The 16004-nt window shown below is 44.2% G+C and overlaps 1 long non-coding RNA gene across 1 annotated transcript in view; it reads right to left on the reverse strand.

Annotated features, from left to right (window-relative positions):
- Window positions 1-1196: 1196 nt before the first annotated feature.
- The window catches only part of LOC309480125, a 104862-nt gene continuing 90054 nt past the window's right edge, over window positions 1197-16004 (reverse strand). Inside the window, exon 2 of the long non-coding RNA XR_014199546.1 lies at window positions 1197-1703. This is a non-coding gene — a long non-coding RNA (uncharacterized lncRNA). The remainder of the gene's footprint in view (window positions 1704-16004) is intronic.

Consider the following 16004-nt stretch of genomic DNA (forward strand, 5'->3'; position numbering starts at 1 on the left):
ACACTGATGTCAAAGGAAGAGGCAATAATAATCCTTTCCATTATAATTAGTTTTATTCATATCAGATACACATTGTGTAAGTAACTTTAAAGTTTACTCTATTCTTCTCCCAGTTCACCGGCCACTTACTTTCATGTATTTCAGGAGAAGTGGATGAATTCACGTGTTGTAAATCCAACAGATCCGATTCTCTGAACTGCGTCTGCGGCACAAACTAAGATGGCGGCACCCATTGCGCATACAGCTCAACTAACGCGATCGTTATAAAGGTGTTTAAACAACAAAACACTTCCACTTGCATATATTTGGCAATCGGAATATCAGATATTTCATGCCATATCAAACAAATTTGTGAATATTTTGAATAAAAAAGGAAAAATTACATAAAAGCGGATCATCATTCATTCAGCTCTGTTGTTGCTGCGGTGTGTCACGTGACAAGCAAAGACGCGTCACCATGGAAACCATAAAGTGACACATTCTAAATAACGGTCGCCTTGAAAAACTCACGATGGGGGGTCAGCCAGAATATTTTAAACTTGCGTGTGAAAGGGTTAACATCCACTAGCATTAGGCTATACGACTCTTGTAGAAAGAGGAGGCCAGTACCAGGGAAAAACTAGACCTTACAGAGATAAGCTGTAGATGATCTAAATCTAAAGAGCCTTCGCTCAGATACAGGGGGACTCGGGATGAAAAAGCTACTAGCAGATCGTCTCCGACAAACTCCTAGTACACATGCCTAAGCCAGATATTTAAGGCAGCCCTTGTGGGAATGGCACTTGAATATTCAATATCTGAAGTTCAAAGCTATAGTCTCATAACAACTCTCAGAAGTGAGAGGAGACCTGCTATACAAATACAAGGTGGCTATCCAGGTGGCCCGATGAGGGCCAAGGCTTGGTTGGTCTATCTGGAGATTTATACAAAGTGGTGGCCTCAGGAGAAAACCCCCAAATGGGAAGACATCCCACGCTGAACATTTTGTTTGTGGACGGTGGCCTCACTAGAGATTTCTCTATGAGATGAAGCCAACCTGTACATCACTGGGTGACCAAGATTGGCACCACCTACTACATAAACCTAACGACTCTATCACAAGAGGAGGCCTATGATAAGGTATGCAAGCCTACCTATAAAAAAGGAAACTTCAGGACCCTAATTGTCACACCACTGTATGGACGAGGACACAGAGATAATGGTAACAAAGGTTTATTTAGACACTGTATGCAGCTCCGGATAGCAAGGAAGCACAAAAGGTCAAACTCAGGGAATATAACGTTGAACTTAGAGTCTTTAGTATGCATGGAACAGATATAGTCACTCAGGGCAATGAGCTGGGATTCAGGAAGCTTCGCTGGTGGAGACAAACAGAACGAGTCTTGATCTTGAGGTTATCCAGGTAATAGCTGATCACTGATACAGACAGAACACACAGAGAGTTATGGAAAGTCTGAACTTGAGAATACTTGCGGGATCACAGAGACACTTGGGAATAACGCTGGGGAGTCACAGACGTCTGAAGACGAGACCGGACAGTGAACTGTGGTGTGACTGGGGTTTATATCCAGAGTGAGCGTGGCATGTGAAGTGATGAGTTGCAGGTGCAGATAATCAGAATTCGGGTGAGTGTGATCGAGACCAGGTGTGTTGAGTTGACGCTGGCTGAGGTGTGCTGAGTGGATCCGTGACAGTACCCCCTCCTCCACGGCCAGCTCCTGAGGGCCGTATGCCCCGACGACGAGGGCGACCCCTAGGACGAGGGGCTGGACGATCCGGGTGTTCACGGTGGAAGTCCTGGAGGAGCGTGGGGTCTAAGATGTCATCCCGATGTACCCAACAGCGCTCATCCGGTCCGAACCCCTCCCAGTCCACAAGATACTGCAGTTGGCCCCCCTGTCGTTGGGAATCCAGAATGGCGTGGACCTGATACACGGCTTCGTCAGTGGGGTCCACATCACCAGCGTCAGCTTCTGTGGAAGGGGGAGAGAGAGGTGCAGTGTAAGGTTTTAGCAGTGACACGTGGAAAGTGGGTGCAATCCTGTAGTGACGGGGTAGTGCGAGTCGATACGTGACTTCATTGACCTGCCTCAGTATCGCAAATGGACCTATGAACCTGGGACTCAGCTTACGAGAGGGCAGCCGGAGGCGAATATCCCTGGTGGAGAGCCACACCAGCTGGCCAGGAGTATAGTGGGGTGTGGCTCTACGACGTGCGTCGGCCTGCTGTTGGAACCTCCGGACTGCCCCCTGAAGATGGACATGGGCTGAGTCCCAGACCCTCTCACTCTCGGTGAACCAGTGTTGGACCGCTGGAACGTCCGATGGTTCTCCTGTCCAAGGGAACAGAGGTGGTTGATACCCTAGAACGCACTGGAACGGCGTCAGTCCGGTGTATGTCTGGCGCAGGGAGTTCTGGGCATACTCTGCCCATGGGAGGTACTGGTTCCAGCGGTCCTGAGCTTCATGGCAGTAGGTCCTCAGGTACCTCCCGATCTCCTGAATCTTACCTTCTGCTTGGCCGTTAGACTGTGGATGGTACCCCGACGTCAAGCTGACCGATACCCCCAGAAGTTTGAAGAAAGATTTCCAGACTCTTGATATGAACTGTGGTCCCCGGTCCGAGACAATATCCTCTGGTATTCCGAAATGGCAGAAGATTTCGGTAAACAACATTTCTGCTGTCTTGAAGGCTGTGGGAAGGCCAGAGAGGGAAATCAATTTACAGGACTTGGGAAATCTGTCCACGACCACTAGAATGCAGGTCTTGGAGTCGGACGATGGTAGATCGGTGACGAAATCCACGGCTAGATGGGACCAGGGTCTATTTGGAAAAGGCAGTGGCATGAGCTTCCCTTCGGGAAGACGTCGGGGTACTTTGGTCATAGCACAAGCGGTGCATCCCTGCACATATCGGGAGGTATCCTGAGCCATGCTGGGCCACCAGTAGTGTTGTTGAAGGAGTGAGAGGGTTTGTTGACCGCCTGGGTGTCCAGATCCCGGAGAGGTGTGTACGGAGTCCATGAGGGGAAGACGGAGATTGGTGGGTACAAAAATCTTCCCCTCAGGACCTCCCGGCGGAGCAGGTTCGGTAACGGTGGCGTTGGCTATGAGTTCGTCGATATTCCACTGGATGGGGCTGACAATCATAGTTGGAGGGAGGATGGTTTCGTTGATCTCTGTGGAGGACTCAGGTTGATATAAACGTGACAGGGCGTCTGCTTTGAGATTCTTGGAACCGGGGCGGTAAGTAACCGTGAAGTTAAAGCGTGTGAAGAAGAGAGCCCACCTAGCCTGGCGAGGATTTAATCTCTTGGCTTCCCGGAGATACTCAAGGTTGCGGTGATCTGTAATCACTTGGAACGGATGATTGGCTCCCTCCAACCAGTGTCTCCATTCCTCTAGAGCCAACTTAATGGCCAGGAGTTCTCGGTTACCGACATCGTAATTCTGCTCCGCCGGGGACAACTTCCGTGAAAAGAAGGCGCATGGATGAAGTCGTGAAGGGGTCCCCTGCCGCTGAGATAGAACTGCTCCAACTCCGTTGGTGGAGGCGTCCACTTCCACTAGGAATGGTAGTTCGGGATCTGGATGACTCAGCATAGGAGCAGAACTGAAGGCTTCTTTGAGAGTTTCAAAGGCTTGACACGCCTCTGTAGACCAGGTTAGCCGCTTGATACCCTTCTTCACCATGGATGTCACTGGAGCGCAGATCTTACTGTAGTCGCGGATGAACCGGCGATAGAAATTGGCAAAGCCGAGGAAGCGTTGCAGCTCTTTCAGGGTTTGAGGCTTAGGCCAATTGATTACAGCCTCCACTTTACTTTGATCCATGGAGATGCCATCTGGACGGATCACATACCCCAGGAAGTGCATGGATTCACGATGGAATTCGCATTTTTCTAACTTCAGGTATAGCTGGTACTCACGGAGGCGTTTTAGCACTTTCTTAACCTGAAGGATGTGTTCATCGAGGTTGGAGGAGTAAATCAAGATATCATCAATGTAGATGATCACAAACCGGTGGAGCATGTCTCGGAAGATTTCATTCATGAAGCCCTGGAAGATCGCTGGACTGTTGGACAGGCCGAAGGGCATAACCCGATATTCGTAGTGCCCCGCAGGAGTGATGAAGGCCGTCTTCCACTCGTCTCCTTCACGGATACGAACCAGGTTGTATGCACTTCTCAAGTCGAGTTTGGTGAAGATTTTCGCCGAACGGAGTTGCTCAAGAGCAGAGGGCACCAATGGTAACGGATATCTGTACTTGACTGTGGCTGCGTTAAGGATGCGATAATCAATACATGGACGGAGTCCTCCATCTTTTTTCCCAACGAAGAAGAAGCTTGAAGCGGCAGGGGACGTGGATGGTCGAATGTATCCTTGACGTAGAGCTTCCTCCACGTACTCCTCCATGGCCTTCTGCTCCGGGATGGACAATGGGTAAACCTTCCCATGCGGTAGTGTGGCCCCAGGCAGCAGGTCGATTGAGCAGTCCCATGGCCGATGAGGTGGAAGAGTGGTGGCGAGTTGCTTGCTAAACACGTCCTGGAACGCCCGGTATTCTGGTGGAATCTCGGGAGCTACATCTGTGGCCGGACTCTCGATGGAGGTTGAACCCAGGATAGCAGGAGAAGTGGACAAGGACGGGGCCGTTGAGTTCTTCTTGATGGGACGTAAACAATGCGATTTGCAATAATTACTCCATTGGCGTACCTCTCCAGATGTCCAGCAGATGTCAGGCGAGTGCTGGCTAAGCCAAGGGCGTCCCAGGACGATATCAGATGTGGAGCCCTCCAGTACCAGTAATGAACATCTTTCCTGATGTAAGCACCCGATGGAAAGTTGTAACTCGGGACTGCAGTGAAGAATACTTCTGTTACTGAGAGGTTTGCCCAGAATGGAGTGAATACTCAGTGGATGATTCAAGCGACGACGGCGGGCTTGTAACCGGTTGAGCAGAGAGGCTGAGATGAAATTCCCCGCTGCACCAGAGTCAATCAGAGCTTTCGCTGGAACAGAATGTTTTCGATAGGTAAGTAATACTGGAGTTTGCTTCAGGTTTGATACAGGAAATGGCAGTTCAACTGTACTCACCGCCGAACGACTGGGACGAACGGGACATTCAGCACGGTAGTGTTCAGAAGCTCCACAGTAGAAACACAGATTATTGGTACGACGTCAATTACGTTCTGTTGTGGTTAGTCATCCTGAGTCGAATTCCATTGGCTCTGGTACTGGAGGGTTTACGGGCTCGGAGAGGCGAGGGGGTCGTGCAGAGGGATTTTGGAAGCAAGCAGTGCGGTGTTGGGCTATGAGAATTGAGCGTTGGATAAGTTTTTCAATCCCGATGGTGTCATCATAAATGGCCAGTTGTAAACAGATGTCAGAGTTGAGTCCTTGACGATAGGCTGTCATCAAGGCAATCTCATTCCATCCGCTGCTTGCAGCGATCGTCCGAAACCTCAGAGCATAATCTGAAACAGAGGAATTGCCTTGTCGTAGGTGAAACAACTGATCGTGAATCGATATGGCATTGGATGATTGAGAAAACACAGTACGGAAATGATTTAGGAACCCGTCGAAAGACTGTAATGCAGGTGCATCGGAATCCCAGAGAGCTTGAGCCCAGTTCAACGCTCGACCTGTGAGCAGGGAAATTATGAAAGCAATTTTGGCTTTTTCAGAAATGAACTGAGCAGCGTTTACCTCCATATAAAGCTTGCACTGTAGCAGAAATCCTTTGCACTCTCCGTCGCCCGAGTAATTTGCAGGTTTGGCCATGGGACTTACTGAGGCAGGTCGGTAGTTTAGAAGAGTATGACGGAATTCCCTTAGTGTTTCTTGAAGTGTGGGTTGTTGGGTGACGGCTGCGTGCACAGGGGTACTCTGAGAGGTTTCGATGGATGAAGCGGAGATTCCGGAAGCCGTGGGAGCCTGCATAGTGTGTGGTCCGGTCTTCTGTCACACCACTGTATGGACGAGGACACAGAGATAATGGTAACAAAGGTTTATTTAGACACTGTATGCAGCTCCGGATAGCAAGGAAGCACAAAAGGTCAAACTCAGGGAATATAACGTTGAACTTAGAGTCTTTAGTATGCATGGAACAGATATAGTCACTCAGGGCAATGAGCTGGGATTCAGGAAGCTTCGCTGGTGGAGACAAACAGAACGAGTCTTGATCTTGAGGTTATCCAGGTAATAGCTGATCACTGATACAGACAGAGAACACACAGAGAGTTATGGAAAGTCTGAACTTGAGAATACTTGCGGGATCACAGAGACACTTGGGAATAACGCTGGGGAGTCACAGACGTCTGAAGACGAGACCAGACAGTGAACTGTGGTGTGACTGGGGTTTATATCCAGAGTGAGCGTGGCATGTGAAGTGATGAGTTGCAGGTGCAGATAATCAGAATTCGGGTGAGTGTGATCGAGACCAGGTGTGTTGAGTTGACGCTGGCTGAGGTGTGCTGAGTGGATCCGTGACACTAATTTCCTATCAAACATACCCCTTAATACTTTCTAAACAGGGAACCGAGGTCTAAAGTTAAACAATCTTATAATAAAGACCTACCAAGATCATCCTGGTGCTCGTAGAGCGGCGGCCTAAATTGTATTATTTGAATGAAGGCCTACCACCCAAAAGCTAGAAAGGATGCACTCACTACCAAGCCTGACTCCAGACCTTCCGAAGCATTAAGTTTAATGGGAAAACATCATCATCGGTCCAGGCCTCAGGCCTGATGTAAGAAGTGCCTGGGGTAAAGGAAATAGGGGGGAGAGGAAGAAGAGAGGAGAGGGTGGTTGTTATTCACCCTCCAGACTGATCTCATGAAATGGCGTATGTATGACACGCCAATTCGATTTCCATTTTTGGCGTGCAATCAACACGCATAATCGCTTTTCAGCGTGTTTATCAACGCCGTTGACTTAACGTTACATTACTGTATAGATATGACCTACCCCAACTCCCTAAAAGTCCCTAAACCTACCCGTCACTGGGGTTAATCTTCTCCTACCATCCTAGGAAAAAAAATATCGATTCCCCGGTATCACGACAAGACGTGAAATAATCACGTTGGTCCCCTTTGGAAAACGTGTAGATGTCACATTTTAACGCCCATACACGTTTGCCATATCTTGAAGATATCTGTACAATTTCCTATACCATTGTATAGATTATAAATGTAAAATCCCTTAACTCTACTCCCACACCTAAACATACCCATTTTATGGACAATATTAAAATGATAAAACGTAATGGACAGATATGTAGGAAAATGGCATTTTATGAACAATATGGCATTAAAAGATAGTTTGAGCCACGAATCCTACCCCTAAACCTAACCATAACCATTTCTTAAAACTACCTAGGCAACAATTATAAAGAAAAACAACAGACAGACAAGTATAATCACAATAATTTATTTATACTAACCTTACAACACAACATCGATTCACAAAATACACCAATTTTATTAGCTTGATGTAATCCAAACCTTCAGAATCCATATATTATTTGCAAGAAAAAGATCCAAACTCAGCCCTTTATCCAGTAATCGTCATATTGACCGTAAACGTCAAACCCCGCGCTTGTTATGAATTCAAATTCAAAAATTGCGCCCTCAAGAAGCGACAGGTTACTATGGTTACGGCAGTAATATCAAACGCTCATTGGCTCTCGCCTGCTTCGTCACAGATTGCGTCATGCACATTCACATTTGAAATGAAGCGCGCACTGCTGCGCAGCCCTCAGAGGGAGCGAACCGAACCGAAGACGGATTAACGTTTTCATGGATTTGAATTAATAACTTAAATTCTGCTCTGTCTGTTACCTCATACAAAACCACTGCCAGAGAGGACTGCGACACATCGTCACGTGAACAACTTTTGGTACCGATTTTGACATTTTCTCATTAAATAAATTATTGTGATTATACTTGTCTGTCTGTTGTTTTTCTTTATAATTGTAGCCTATAGTTTTAAGAAATGGTTATGATTAGATTTAGGGGTAGGATTAGCAAACGTCCGGGGATAATGGTACGTGTAAGATTCACGTCTGAGGCTGTTAAACTGTGACATCTACCGGTACACGTTTTCCAAAGGGGACCAACATGATTATTTCACGTACGTTTTGCTCCGTTTCGCTCGGACATTTAACGGCGTAGACATACACGCGGAAGATGACGGTTCGTTTCGGCGTGAACATACACGCGGATAGCTCAAAATGCGTATAGATAACACGCCACTTTTGACTTGAAAGTGGCGTGTATGTTTACGCAAAGTCATGATGTCATGTTGCACCCTCAGAGGAAGGGGATCCTTCACTGACACTGGGAGTGCCTGTGCTGGATCACCTCCCTCAGATCCCTCCTCTTCCTTGAGTCGTGCCTCCTCTGCGACCTACTCCTTGTAGGAAGAGGAGGAGCGCGAGAGGCGACACTGAACCTCTGGCCCTGTCTCCAATCCTCAAACCGGGATGGGCCAGGCTCCCCTGGCTGTCTGGGCGTGGATTCGCTGAAGCAAGCTCCATAACACCCAACAGCTCATCATATGCGGGGCAGGGAGGCTGTGAGGGTTAAGGTTATACCTCTTCTTCACCCTCATCAGCCAGCTCCTGCTCTCTCGGGCTGGTTGCCAGCAGAGCACTTGGGTGAGCTGCTGGATGAAGATGTGTTATCACTTACATCCTCTGATCCAGCAGCTCGCCCTCGTGAGCTTCTGGTGGGTGTGAGAGAGAAACACCTCTCTCAAACTCATCAGCGAGCTCCATCTGGGAACCCCATGATCCACACACTTCTTTTCAGGTGATTGCAAATCAGACAAAACAATCCCTGAAGATGAAAAGAGGATGGCATGTTCACTGTAAAAAAATTCTAAATTCTAAATTTCAAGTGACCGATAACATCTAAATTTTTCAATTGGCCCAAGTGAAATTCTTGTTGCAATAGTCTGTTAACATTGGCTCAATGAGAAATAATACGTCAGACTAATTGAAAAATTTAGATGTTATCGGTCACTTGAAATTTTTGACTTGGGGATGTAATTTTTTTTTACAGTGTTCTCTAGGCGCCCCTTTTATACTTCCGGGTCACACTAGTAAGTATAAATTCGCCAGTCAAATTCGATTGTCATGATTGGATAGCTTTTTAGACACCGGTTCACATGGAGGGCGTTCCCCATAGCGTCATCTACACAGTGTGAGTTCCCTTTCGAAAGGGAACATGATGTTAATCGAGAAGTTTTTGTTTAGGCTACGGTACGGACCAAAAGAAGCATGCCCCGATAAACTATACAATTCAGTGGTAAGAAATACATAGGCTACTTATATTCTACTTTAAGTCAAATAATTGTTTATTCATTCAACCATTGAACCATATTGAAAGTTATTGTTATGGTGCTGAAGAAATGTAAAACCCCATGAAATATAGTAAATCTTACATACAAATGGACAAATTTAATCTTATTTAATCTTCCATATGGTTAATGTGCGCAGATAATTTTTTATTAATTAAACGGTAAATAAAAACAAGATATGGTTTGTTTAATAGGGAGACCAGGGAGTGTTGTAACTCAGGCTCAGTTGTAACTGTCAGTTTGAGAAGTCAGAAAAGAGCTATGGTGATGCCATCAATATCATACAATCGCATAACTTTTTTGAGCTCACATGAGAAGTGGTATGTTACTGTAAGCAATATTGTACAATTTATTAACAAAAGAAATGGAAAATTTTCAGGAAAGTAAAAAAGATCAGATTATTTTTTGCCTATAGCAATCATTGAATTGTAGATGTAGTTATTTGACTTGCATAATCTAAACTAGCTATTTCTCTTTAGTTTAATTTGATGCTTTGCATTAATTTGATTAGCTATCATTGTTACATCTATGATCTATCCCCAGCCTGTGTTACAACTCACCCCAATAATAGGGTAGGTTGTAACAACAGAACTCTTTGTGACATTAACTCACATAATTTGAGATTATGTTGTACAAATCCAAGTAAATTATATTTGTAGCTGACAAATGTGGCTACCGTGTAATGTGTGCATCACAGAGAAAACATGGACGATGATGTAATGAATCCAAATGCAGTGTATTTAATAAGGTTAAAATCCAAAACATGAAACATAAACTATAAACAAAATCCCAAATCTTGAAATAAACCATAAATATGAACTTGACTATAAACTATGACCTGACACATGAAACTTAAGACAGCAACAATAACAAAGTAACAAGGCAAACATGAGGGCTTTAATACACGGACATGGGGAAACACATTACAACAGGGCAGTTGCGGACCTAGACTGTGGAGCAGTGGTGGACCTAGACTGTGGAGCAGTGGTGGGCCTAGACTGTGGAGCAGTGGTGGACCTAGACTGTGGAGCAGTGGTGGGCCTAGACTGTGGAGCAGTGGTAGACCTAGACTGTGGAGCAGTGGTGGGCCTAGACTGTGGAGCAGTGGTAGACCTAGACTGTGGAGCAGTGGTGGGCCTAGACTGTGGAGCAGTGGTGGGCCTAGACTGTGGAGCAGTGGTGGACCTAGACTGTGGAGCAGTGGTGGGCCTAGACTGTGGAGCAGTGGTGGACTTATACTGTGGAGCAGTGGTAGACCTAGACTGTGGAGCAGTGGTGGGCCTAGATTGTGGAGCAGTGGTAGACCTAGACTGTGGAGCAGTGGTGGACCTAGACTGTGGAGCAGTGGTAGACCTAGACTGTGGAGCAGTGGTGGGCCTAGATTGTGGAGCAGTGGTGGACCTAGATTGTGGAGCAGTGGTGGACCTAGACTGTGGAGCAGTGGTGGGCCTAGATTGTGGAGCAGTGGTAGACCTAGACTGTGGAGCAGTGGTGGGCCTGGGCTGCGGAACACTGGACGAGACTATAGACTGTGGAGCAGTGGTGGGCCTAGATTGTGGAGCAGTGGTAGACCTAGACTGTGGAGCAGTGGTGGGCCTGGGCTGCGGAACACTGGACGAGACTATAGACTATGGAGCAGTGGTGGGCCTAGATTGTGGAGCAGTGGTAGACCTAGACTGTGGAGCAGTGGTGGAGCAGTGGTGGACCTAGACTGTGGAGCAGTGGTGGACCTAGACTGTGGAGCAGTGGTGGACCTAGACTGTGGAGCAGTGGTGGGCCTAGATTGTGGAGCAGTGGTAGACCTAGACTGTGGAGCAGTGGTGGGCCTGGGCTGCGGAACACTGGACGATCGAGACTATAGACTATGGAGCAGTGGACAAGACCATGGAGGATCAGATGGCCATGGTAGAGCCAGCATTGAAGGGGGCAGAGCTGGCAAAGGCGATGACCACCACAGTAGATCAGTAGATCACCATGGTGGATTCAGTAGGTCAGGAGGCCATTGCCGAGCAGGAACATGAATGTCCTTCATGACCGTGACGAGGCAAAGAACATTCTTGAATGGCCTCCTTGGCTGTGGAGCAAAGAGAGTTCATGGACGGTCTCCTTATCCACGGTAGAGGATTTATGAGTGTCAGTTGAGTGACGTAACTGACGCTGGTCGGTCACATGATAATGACAACATGGCATTCATACTACACAAACTCATACTATAAAGAACATTTTGATAAGTCATATCCTTGCTAATCATATTAAAGCCAGTACGATTAAAGGAGAACTCTGGGCAATTTTTAAAGGGTAACTAAACCCTAAACCAACTTTTTTTAGTTAATGATCTGTATGAATGGGGCTTTAATAGTGCTGTTCATTGATTCAAGTAGTTTTTTTGACATTTGTGTTTAAAGTGTTTTAATTTTACAAAATATGGTGTAAAAACGTCTGAGTGCTGCCCTCTTCAGGTTGAACAGTGGCTACTGCAGTTGAATTTTCCTATTGGAAGTTGTGGTACCCTCTGACGTCAGAGAGTACCAGTTAACCACGCCCTTGCCTGCAGAGAGATACGTCACAGATGCACGCCCCCTCTCCACTGGGCTCTGCCTACTTTTCCAGCATTTTTCAAATATTGCCAGTGGGTGGAGTCAGGCTCTGACCAGGGGTTTAGTTACCCTTTAAGTTAATCTTGATCGTTATACCTTTGTGAGTACTGTCAATAGAAAAAAAAAGGAACCGGATTGGTGCTTGCAACACGGAGCTGCTACAGCTAATGCCCAGAGCTCCCACTCAGCTAAAACAGCAGTTATGGGGGCATAAACATAAAGAGGGTCTTTGTGCCTCTTAACAGACACAAAATACAATTAAAATGTCTGTCCAACATGAACAGGGTCCTTACATGACAACAAGATGTGTTTAGCAACGTAGTTATTGTTTAAATTCACCTAAATAGTGTTTTAGACGGCTAGCTGTAGTCTCGCGCTGAAGTCCCGTGGGAACTCAGTTGTTCGTTCCGAATTTTGGCAACAGAATGCGAAAATACAAGAACTTAAATTTTCATCGTCTTCTTTTCCATGACCCCGCTGTGTTGTGTCTGTGTAGTCATCCTTGTCAAAGTGTTCGCTGCAAATGCAGTAATCTTTTGCGCATAGTACTTGTATGGGAGTCAAGATTTATCATCAAGTTGAAGAACAACTAGCCACAACTGCAGAATCTCGAGGTCATGGAAAGGAAGACGATGAAAATTTAAGTTCTTGTATTTTCGCATTTTGTTGCCACAATACGGAACGGCACAAACGCAAACCATTTCTTCTTCACCTGTGAGTAACTACGATCTTCACTCTTCACACACTACGCTCCTCCCACCTGCACACTGCTATTTACCTTTTTCCGGCTACAACTGAGTTCCCACGGGACTTCAGCGCAAGATTACTGCTAGCCGTCTAAAACACTATTTAGGTGAATTTAAACAATGGCTAAGTTGCTAAATGCATCTTGTTGTCATGTAAGGGCCCTGTTCATGTTGGACAGACATTTTAATTGCATTTTGTGTCTGTTAAGAGGCACAAAGACACTCTTTATGTTTATGCCCCCATAACTGCAGTTTTAGCTGAGTGGGAGCTCTTGGCATTAGTTGTAGCAGCTCCGTGTTGCAAGCACCAATCCGGTTCGTTTTTTTTTATTTTTTTTTAGAGAGAGTACTCAAAAAGGTATAACGATCAAGATTAACTTAAAAATTACCCAGAGTTCTCCTTTAAAGGTTACTTGTTATAACAGTTAGCAGATGACACCACCCTCTTTCTCCAAAATGATAACCAAATGTGCAACCAGTGCAATTAAAGTAATAGAAGAGTTTTCTAAAGCATCTGGTGTTTATCTGAATGTGAAGAAGTGTGAACTTATGGTGGTCAAAGAATGTTCAGTGGCTTCTTATTGTAACATTCCAGTCAATACGGAAGTCAAAGGAATTACAATAAACAAGGATACAAAAAAACAGAAGTTCATTACATTGTAGCCCTATTATCCAAAAAACACAGAGGATGTTTAATCAGTGGCTTTTAAGAGACTTGTCATTAAGGGGGAGAGTTCTTATTTCCAAAGCAGAAGGTATATCCCAGTTAACTTATACAGCTATGGCTCTTCAGGTTGATGATAAAATATATCCAAATTTTGTTTGGAAAAATAGGATACATTATATAAGAAAATCACACTTGAACTAAAGGGATACAAGATACCCTGTGGGACAAGGAATCACATGACAAACAGGAACCATGACATTTCAAAATAAAATATATTGAAAACATAAACTTATGAAACAAAACCATAAAACAGATGTGACAGATTCACTGTCAATGTCGGTTTATATGAAGATGTTAGAGGTTTAGATGGTCAATTGGAAAGGCTTTCTTTTTTAAATGTATTTAAAACTCACTCATAGTCATAAATAAATACTCATTTTGTTTTTGACATATTGTATTGAGTTGTTCATTAATAAATAATATAGATTTGAATTTGAATATCTAAATATCAAAAGTGAGATTTTATACATTTATGTCTGCATGAAATTTACTCACTGTGTTTTCTAAGGCAGAGTATGCAAAGCAGGGCTTTATTTTCCTCTGACTGTATTTACTGCTGACGGTTCATTCCAGTGCATGAATAATCTCCTATTTATTGCTATAACAATGTAGTTGGTGGGATTTCCTCCTTTGTGGGGTCTAATTATCAAACCAAGTATAAAGTTAAAATTGTTAGTTATGATGAATGTAAATATTCATCACCAGTTAGATATCACTTGGTTAAAGCTGGTTTATCATTTCTTTCCTCTTTAATCACTGATATTATGCATACATCACTTCTTACTGGTACTGTCCCTACTGCACTTAAAACTGCTGTTATAACACCTATTCTTAAGAAACCTGGGACAGACACAAAGAATTTTGGACCTATTTCCAAGATGCCGTTTTTGTCAAAAATCCTGGGAAAAAATTTTGCTCTTCAGCTCCGCGAACATCTCTCTTGCAATAGTTTATATGAGCAGTTACAATCAGGGTTTCGTGCTTTTCACAGTGTTGAAACTGCACTTGTAAAGATTTCAAATGATCTATTACTAGCGGCTGATGCTGGTCTTTTATCAATACTTATACTTCTTGACCTTAGTGCAGCATTTGACACCTTTTCACATCCCATACTTTTGAGCAGGCTGGAATCTATTGGAATTACTGGTATGGCTTTAAGCTGGTTTCATTCTTATCTCACAGACCGCATTCAATTTGTACAACTTAAACAGTTCAAATCAAAACCCACTTTTGTTGTCACTGGTGTTCCCCAGGGTTCTGTTTTAGGACCTCTTCTGTTTATTATTTATCTTTTACCTATTGGCAACATTTTTAGGAAATATGATATCCATTTTCATTGTTATGCCGACGACACCCAACTTTACCTGTCTTCAAAACCTTCTTCAAAGTTTCCCTCTTCTGCTCTTGGTGAGTGCTTAAGTGAATAAAAAAATTGGTTTTCAAGTAATTTTCTAAAATTGAACATCAGTGAAACAGAAATTCTTCTTGATGGATAAAAAAACACAATAAGTAAGTTGAATATTTCTTCCATGGAAATAGATAACTGTTCTGTTCCTCTATCGAATCAGGTCAAAAGTTTGGGTGTCATTCTTGACACAACTCTGTCTTTTGAATCTCACATTAATAGAGTTACCCGTTCTGCATTCTTCCATATTCGCAATATAAATCATCTGCGTCCTGTCCTTTCACTCAAGAGTACTGCTACGCTTGTGCATGCTCTTGTAACATCAAGAATCGACTATTGTAATGCTTTGTTTTATGGGTTCCTTCCAAATCTCTTCATAAATTACAGTTAGTACAAAATGCTGCAGCTCGAGTCATTACCAAAACTTCCACTTTTGAACACATTTCCTCTGTTTTACAGAAGTTGCACTGGCTCCCAGTCAAATTCTGTGGAAATTTTAAAATTTTACTTTTAACTTACAAAGCACTTAACAATTTGGCTCCTTCATATCTTCAAGATCTTCTTCATATACACACTCCTTCCCGCACTCTAAGATCTGCTTCTGCACTTACACTTGTTCTGCCACGCACTCGGGCAACTTCTATGGGGTCACAAGCTTTTGGCTATGCTGCTCCCCATTTATGGAACTCTCTTCCTGTAGAAGTTTGCAACAGTTCTAGTCTCTCAATTTTTAAATCTCGTCTTAAAACGTATCTGTTTAGGCAGGCTTTTATGTGGTTTAATGTTTGTTGCTGTACTGGTTTGATTGTTTAATGTCTTTTTTATGAATTTTGTAAGGTGTCCTTGAGTGCCATGAAAGGCACCTTTAAATAAAATGTATTATTATTATTATTATTATATTTCATTATGGTTTGACTGTTATTTTTCTACAAGGAAGGCCCCCTTAAAATGTCATTATTATCTGACATCTGTCATTTATCTGTTTATTCTGATGATTACTAATAAAAGATAAATGGCCCTGCGTATGTCTTATGGAAAACTGAATAATTAAAAAACCATAGTAACATCATAATATTGATGGGGACTGTGGGAGGATTAGCAAAAAATTTGCCCACAACTGACCTTTCTTATTTATCCCAGTCATGATGCCTGCAACAGATAACATT

Source organism: Leuciscus leuciscus (genome assembly GCF_965113295.1).
Source record: "Leuciscus leuciscus genome assembly, chromosome: 18".
In the NCBI taxonomy this organism is placed as follows: domain Eukaryota; kingdom Metazoa; phylum Chordata; class Actinopteri; order Cypriniformes; family Leuciscidae; genus Leuciscus; species Leuciscus leuciscus.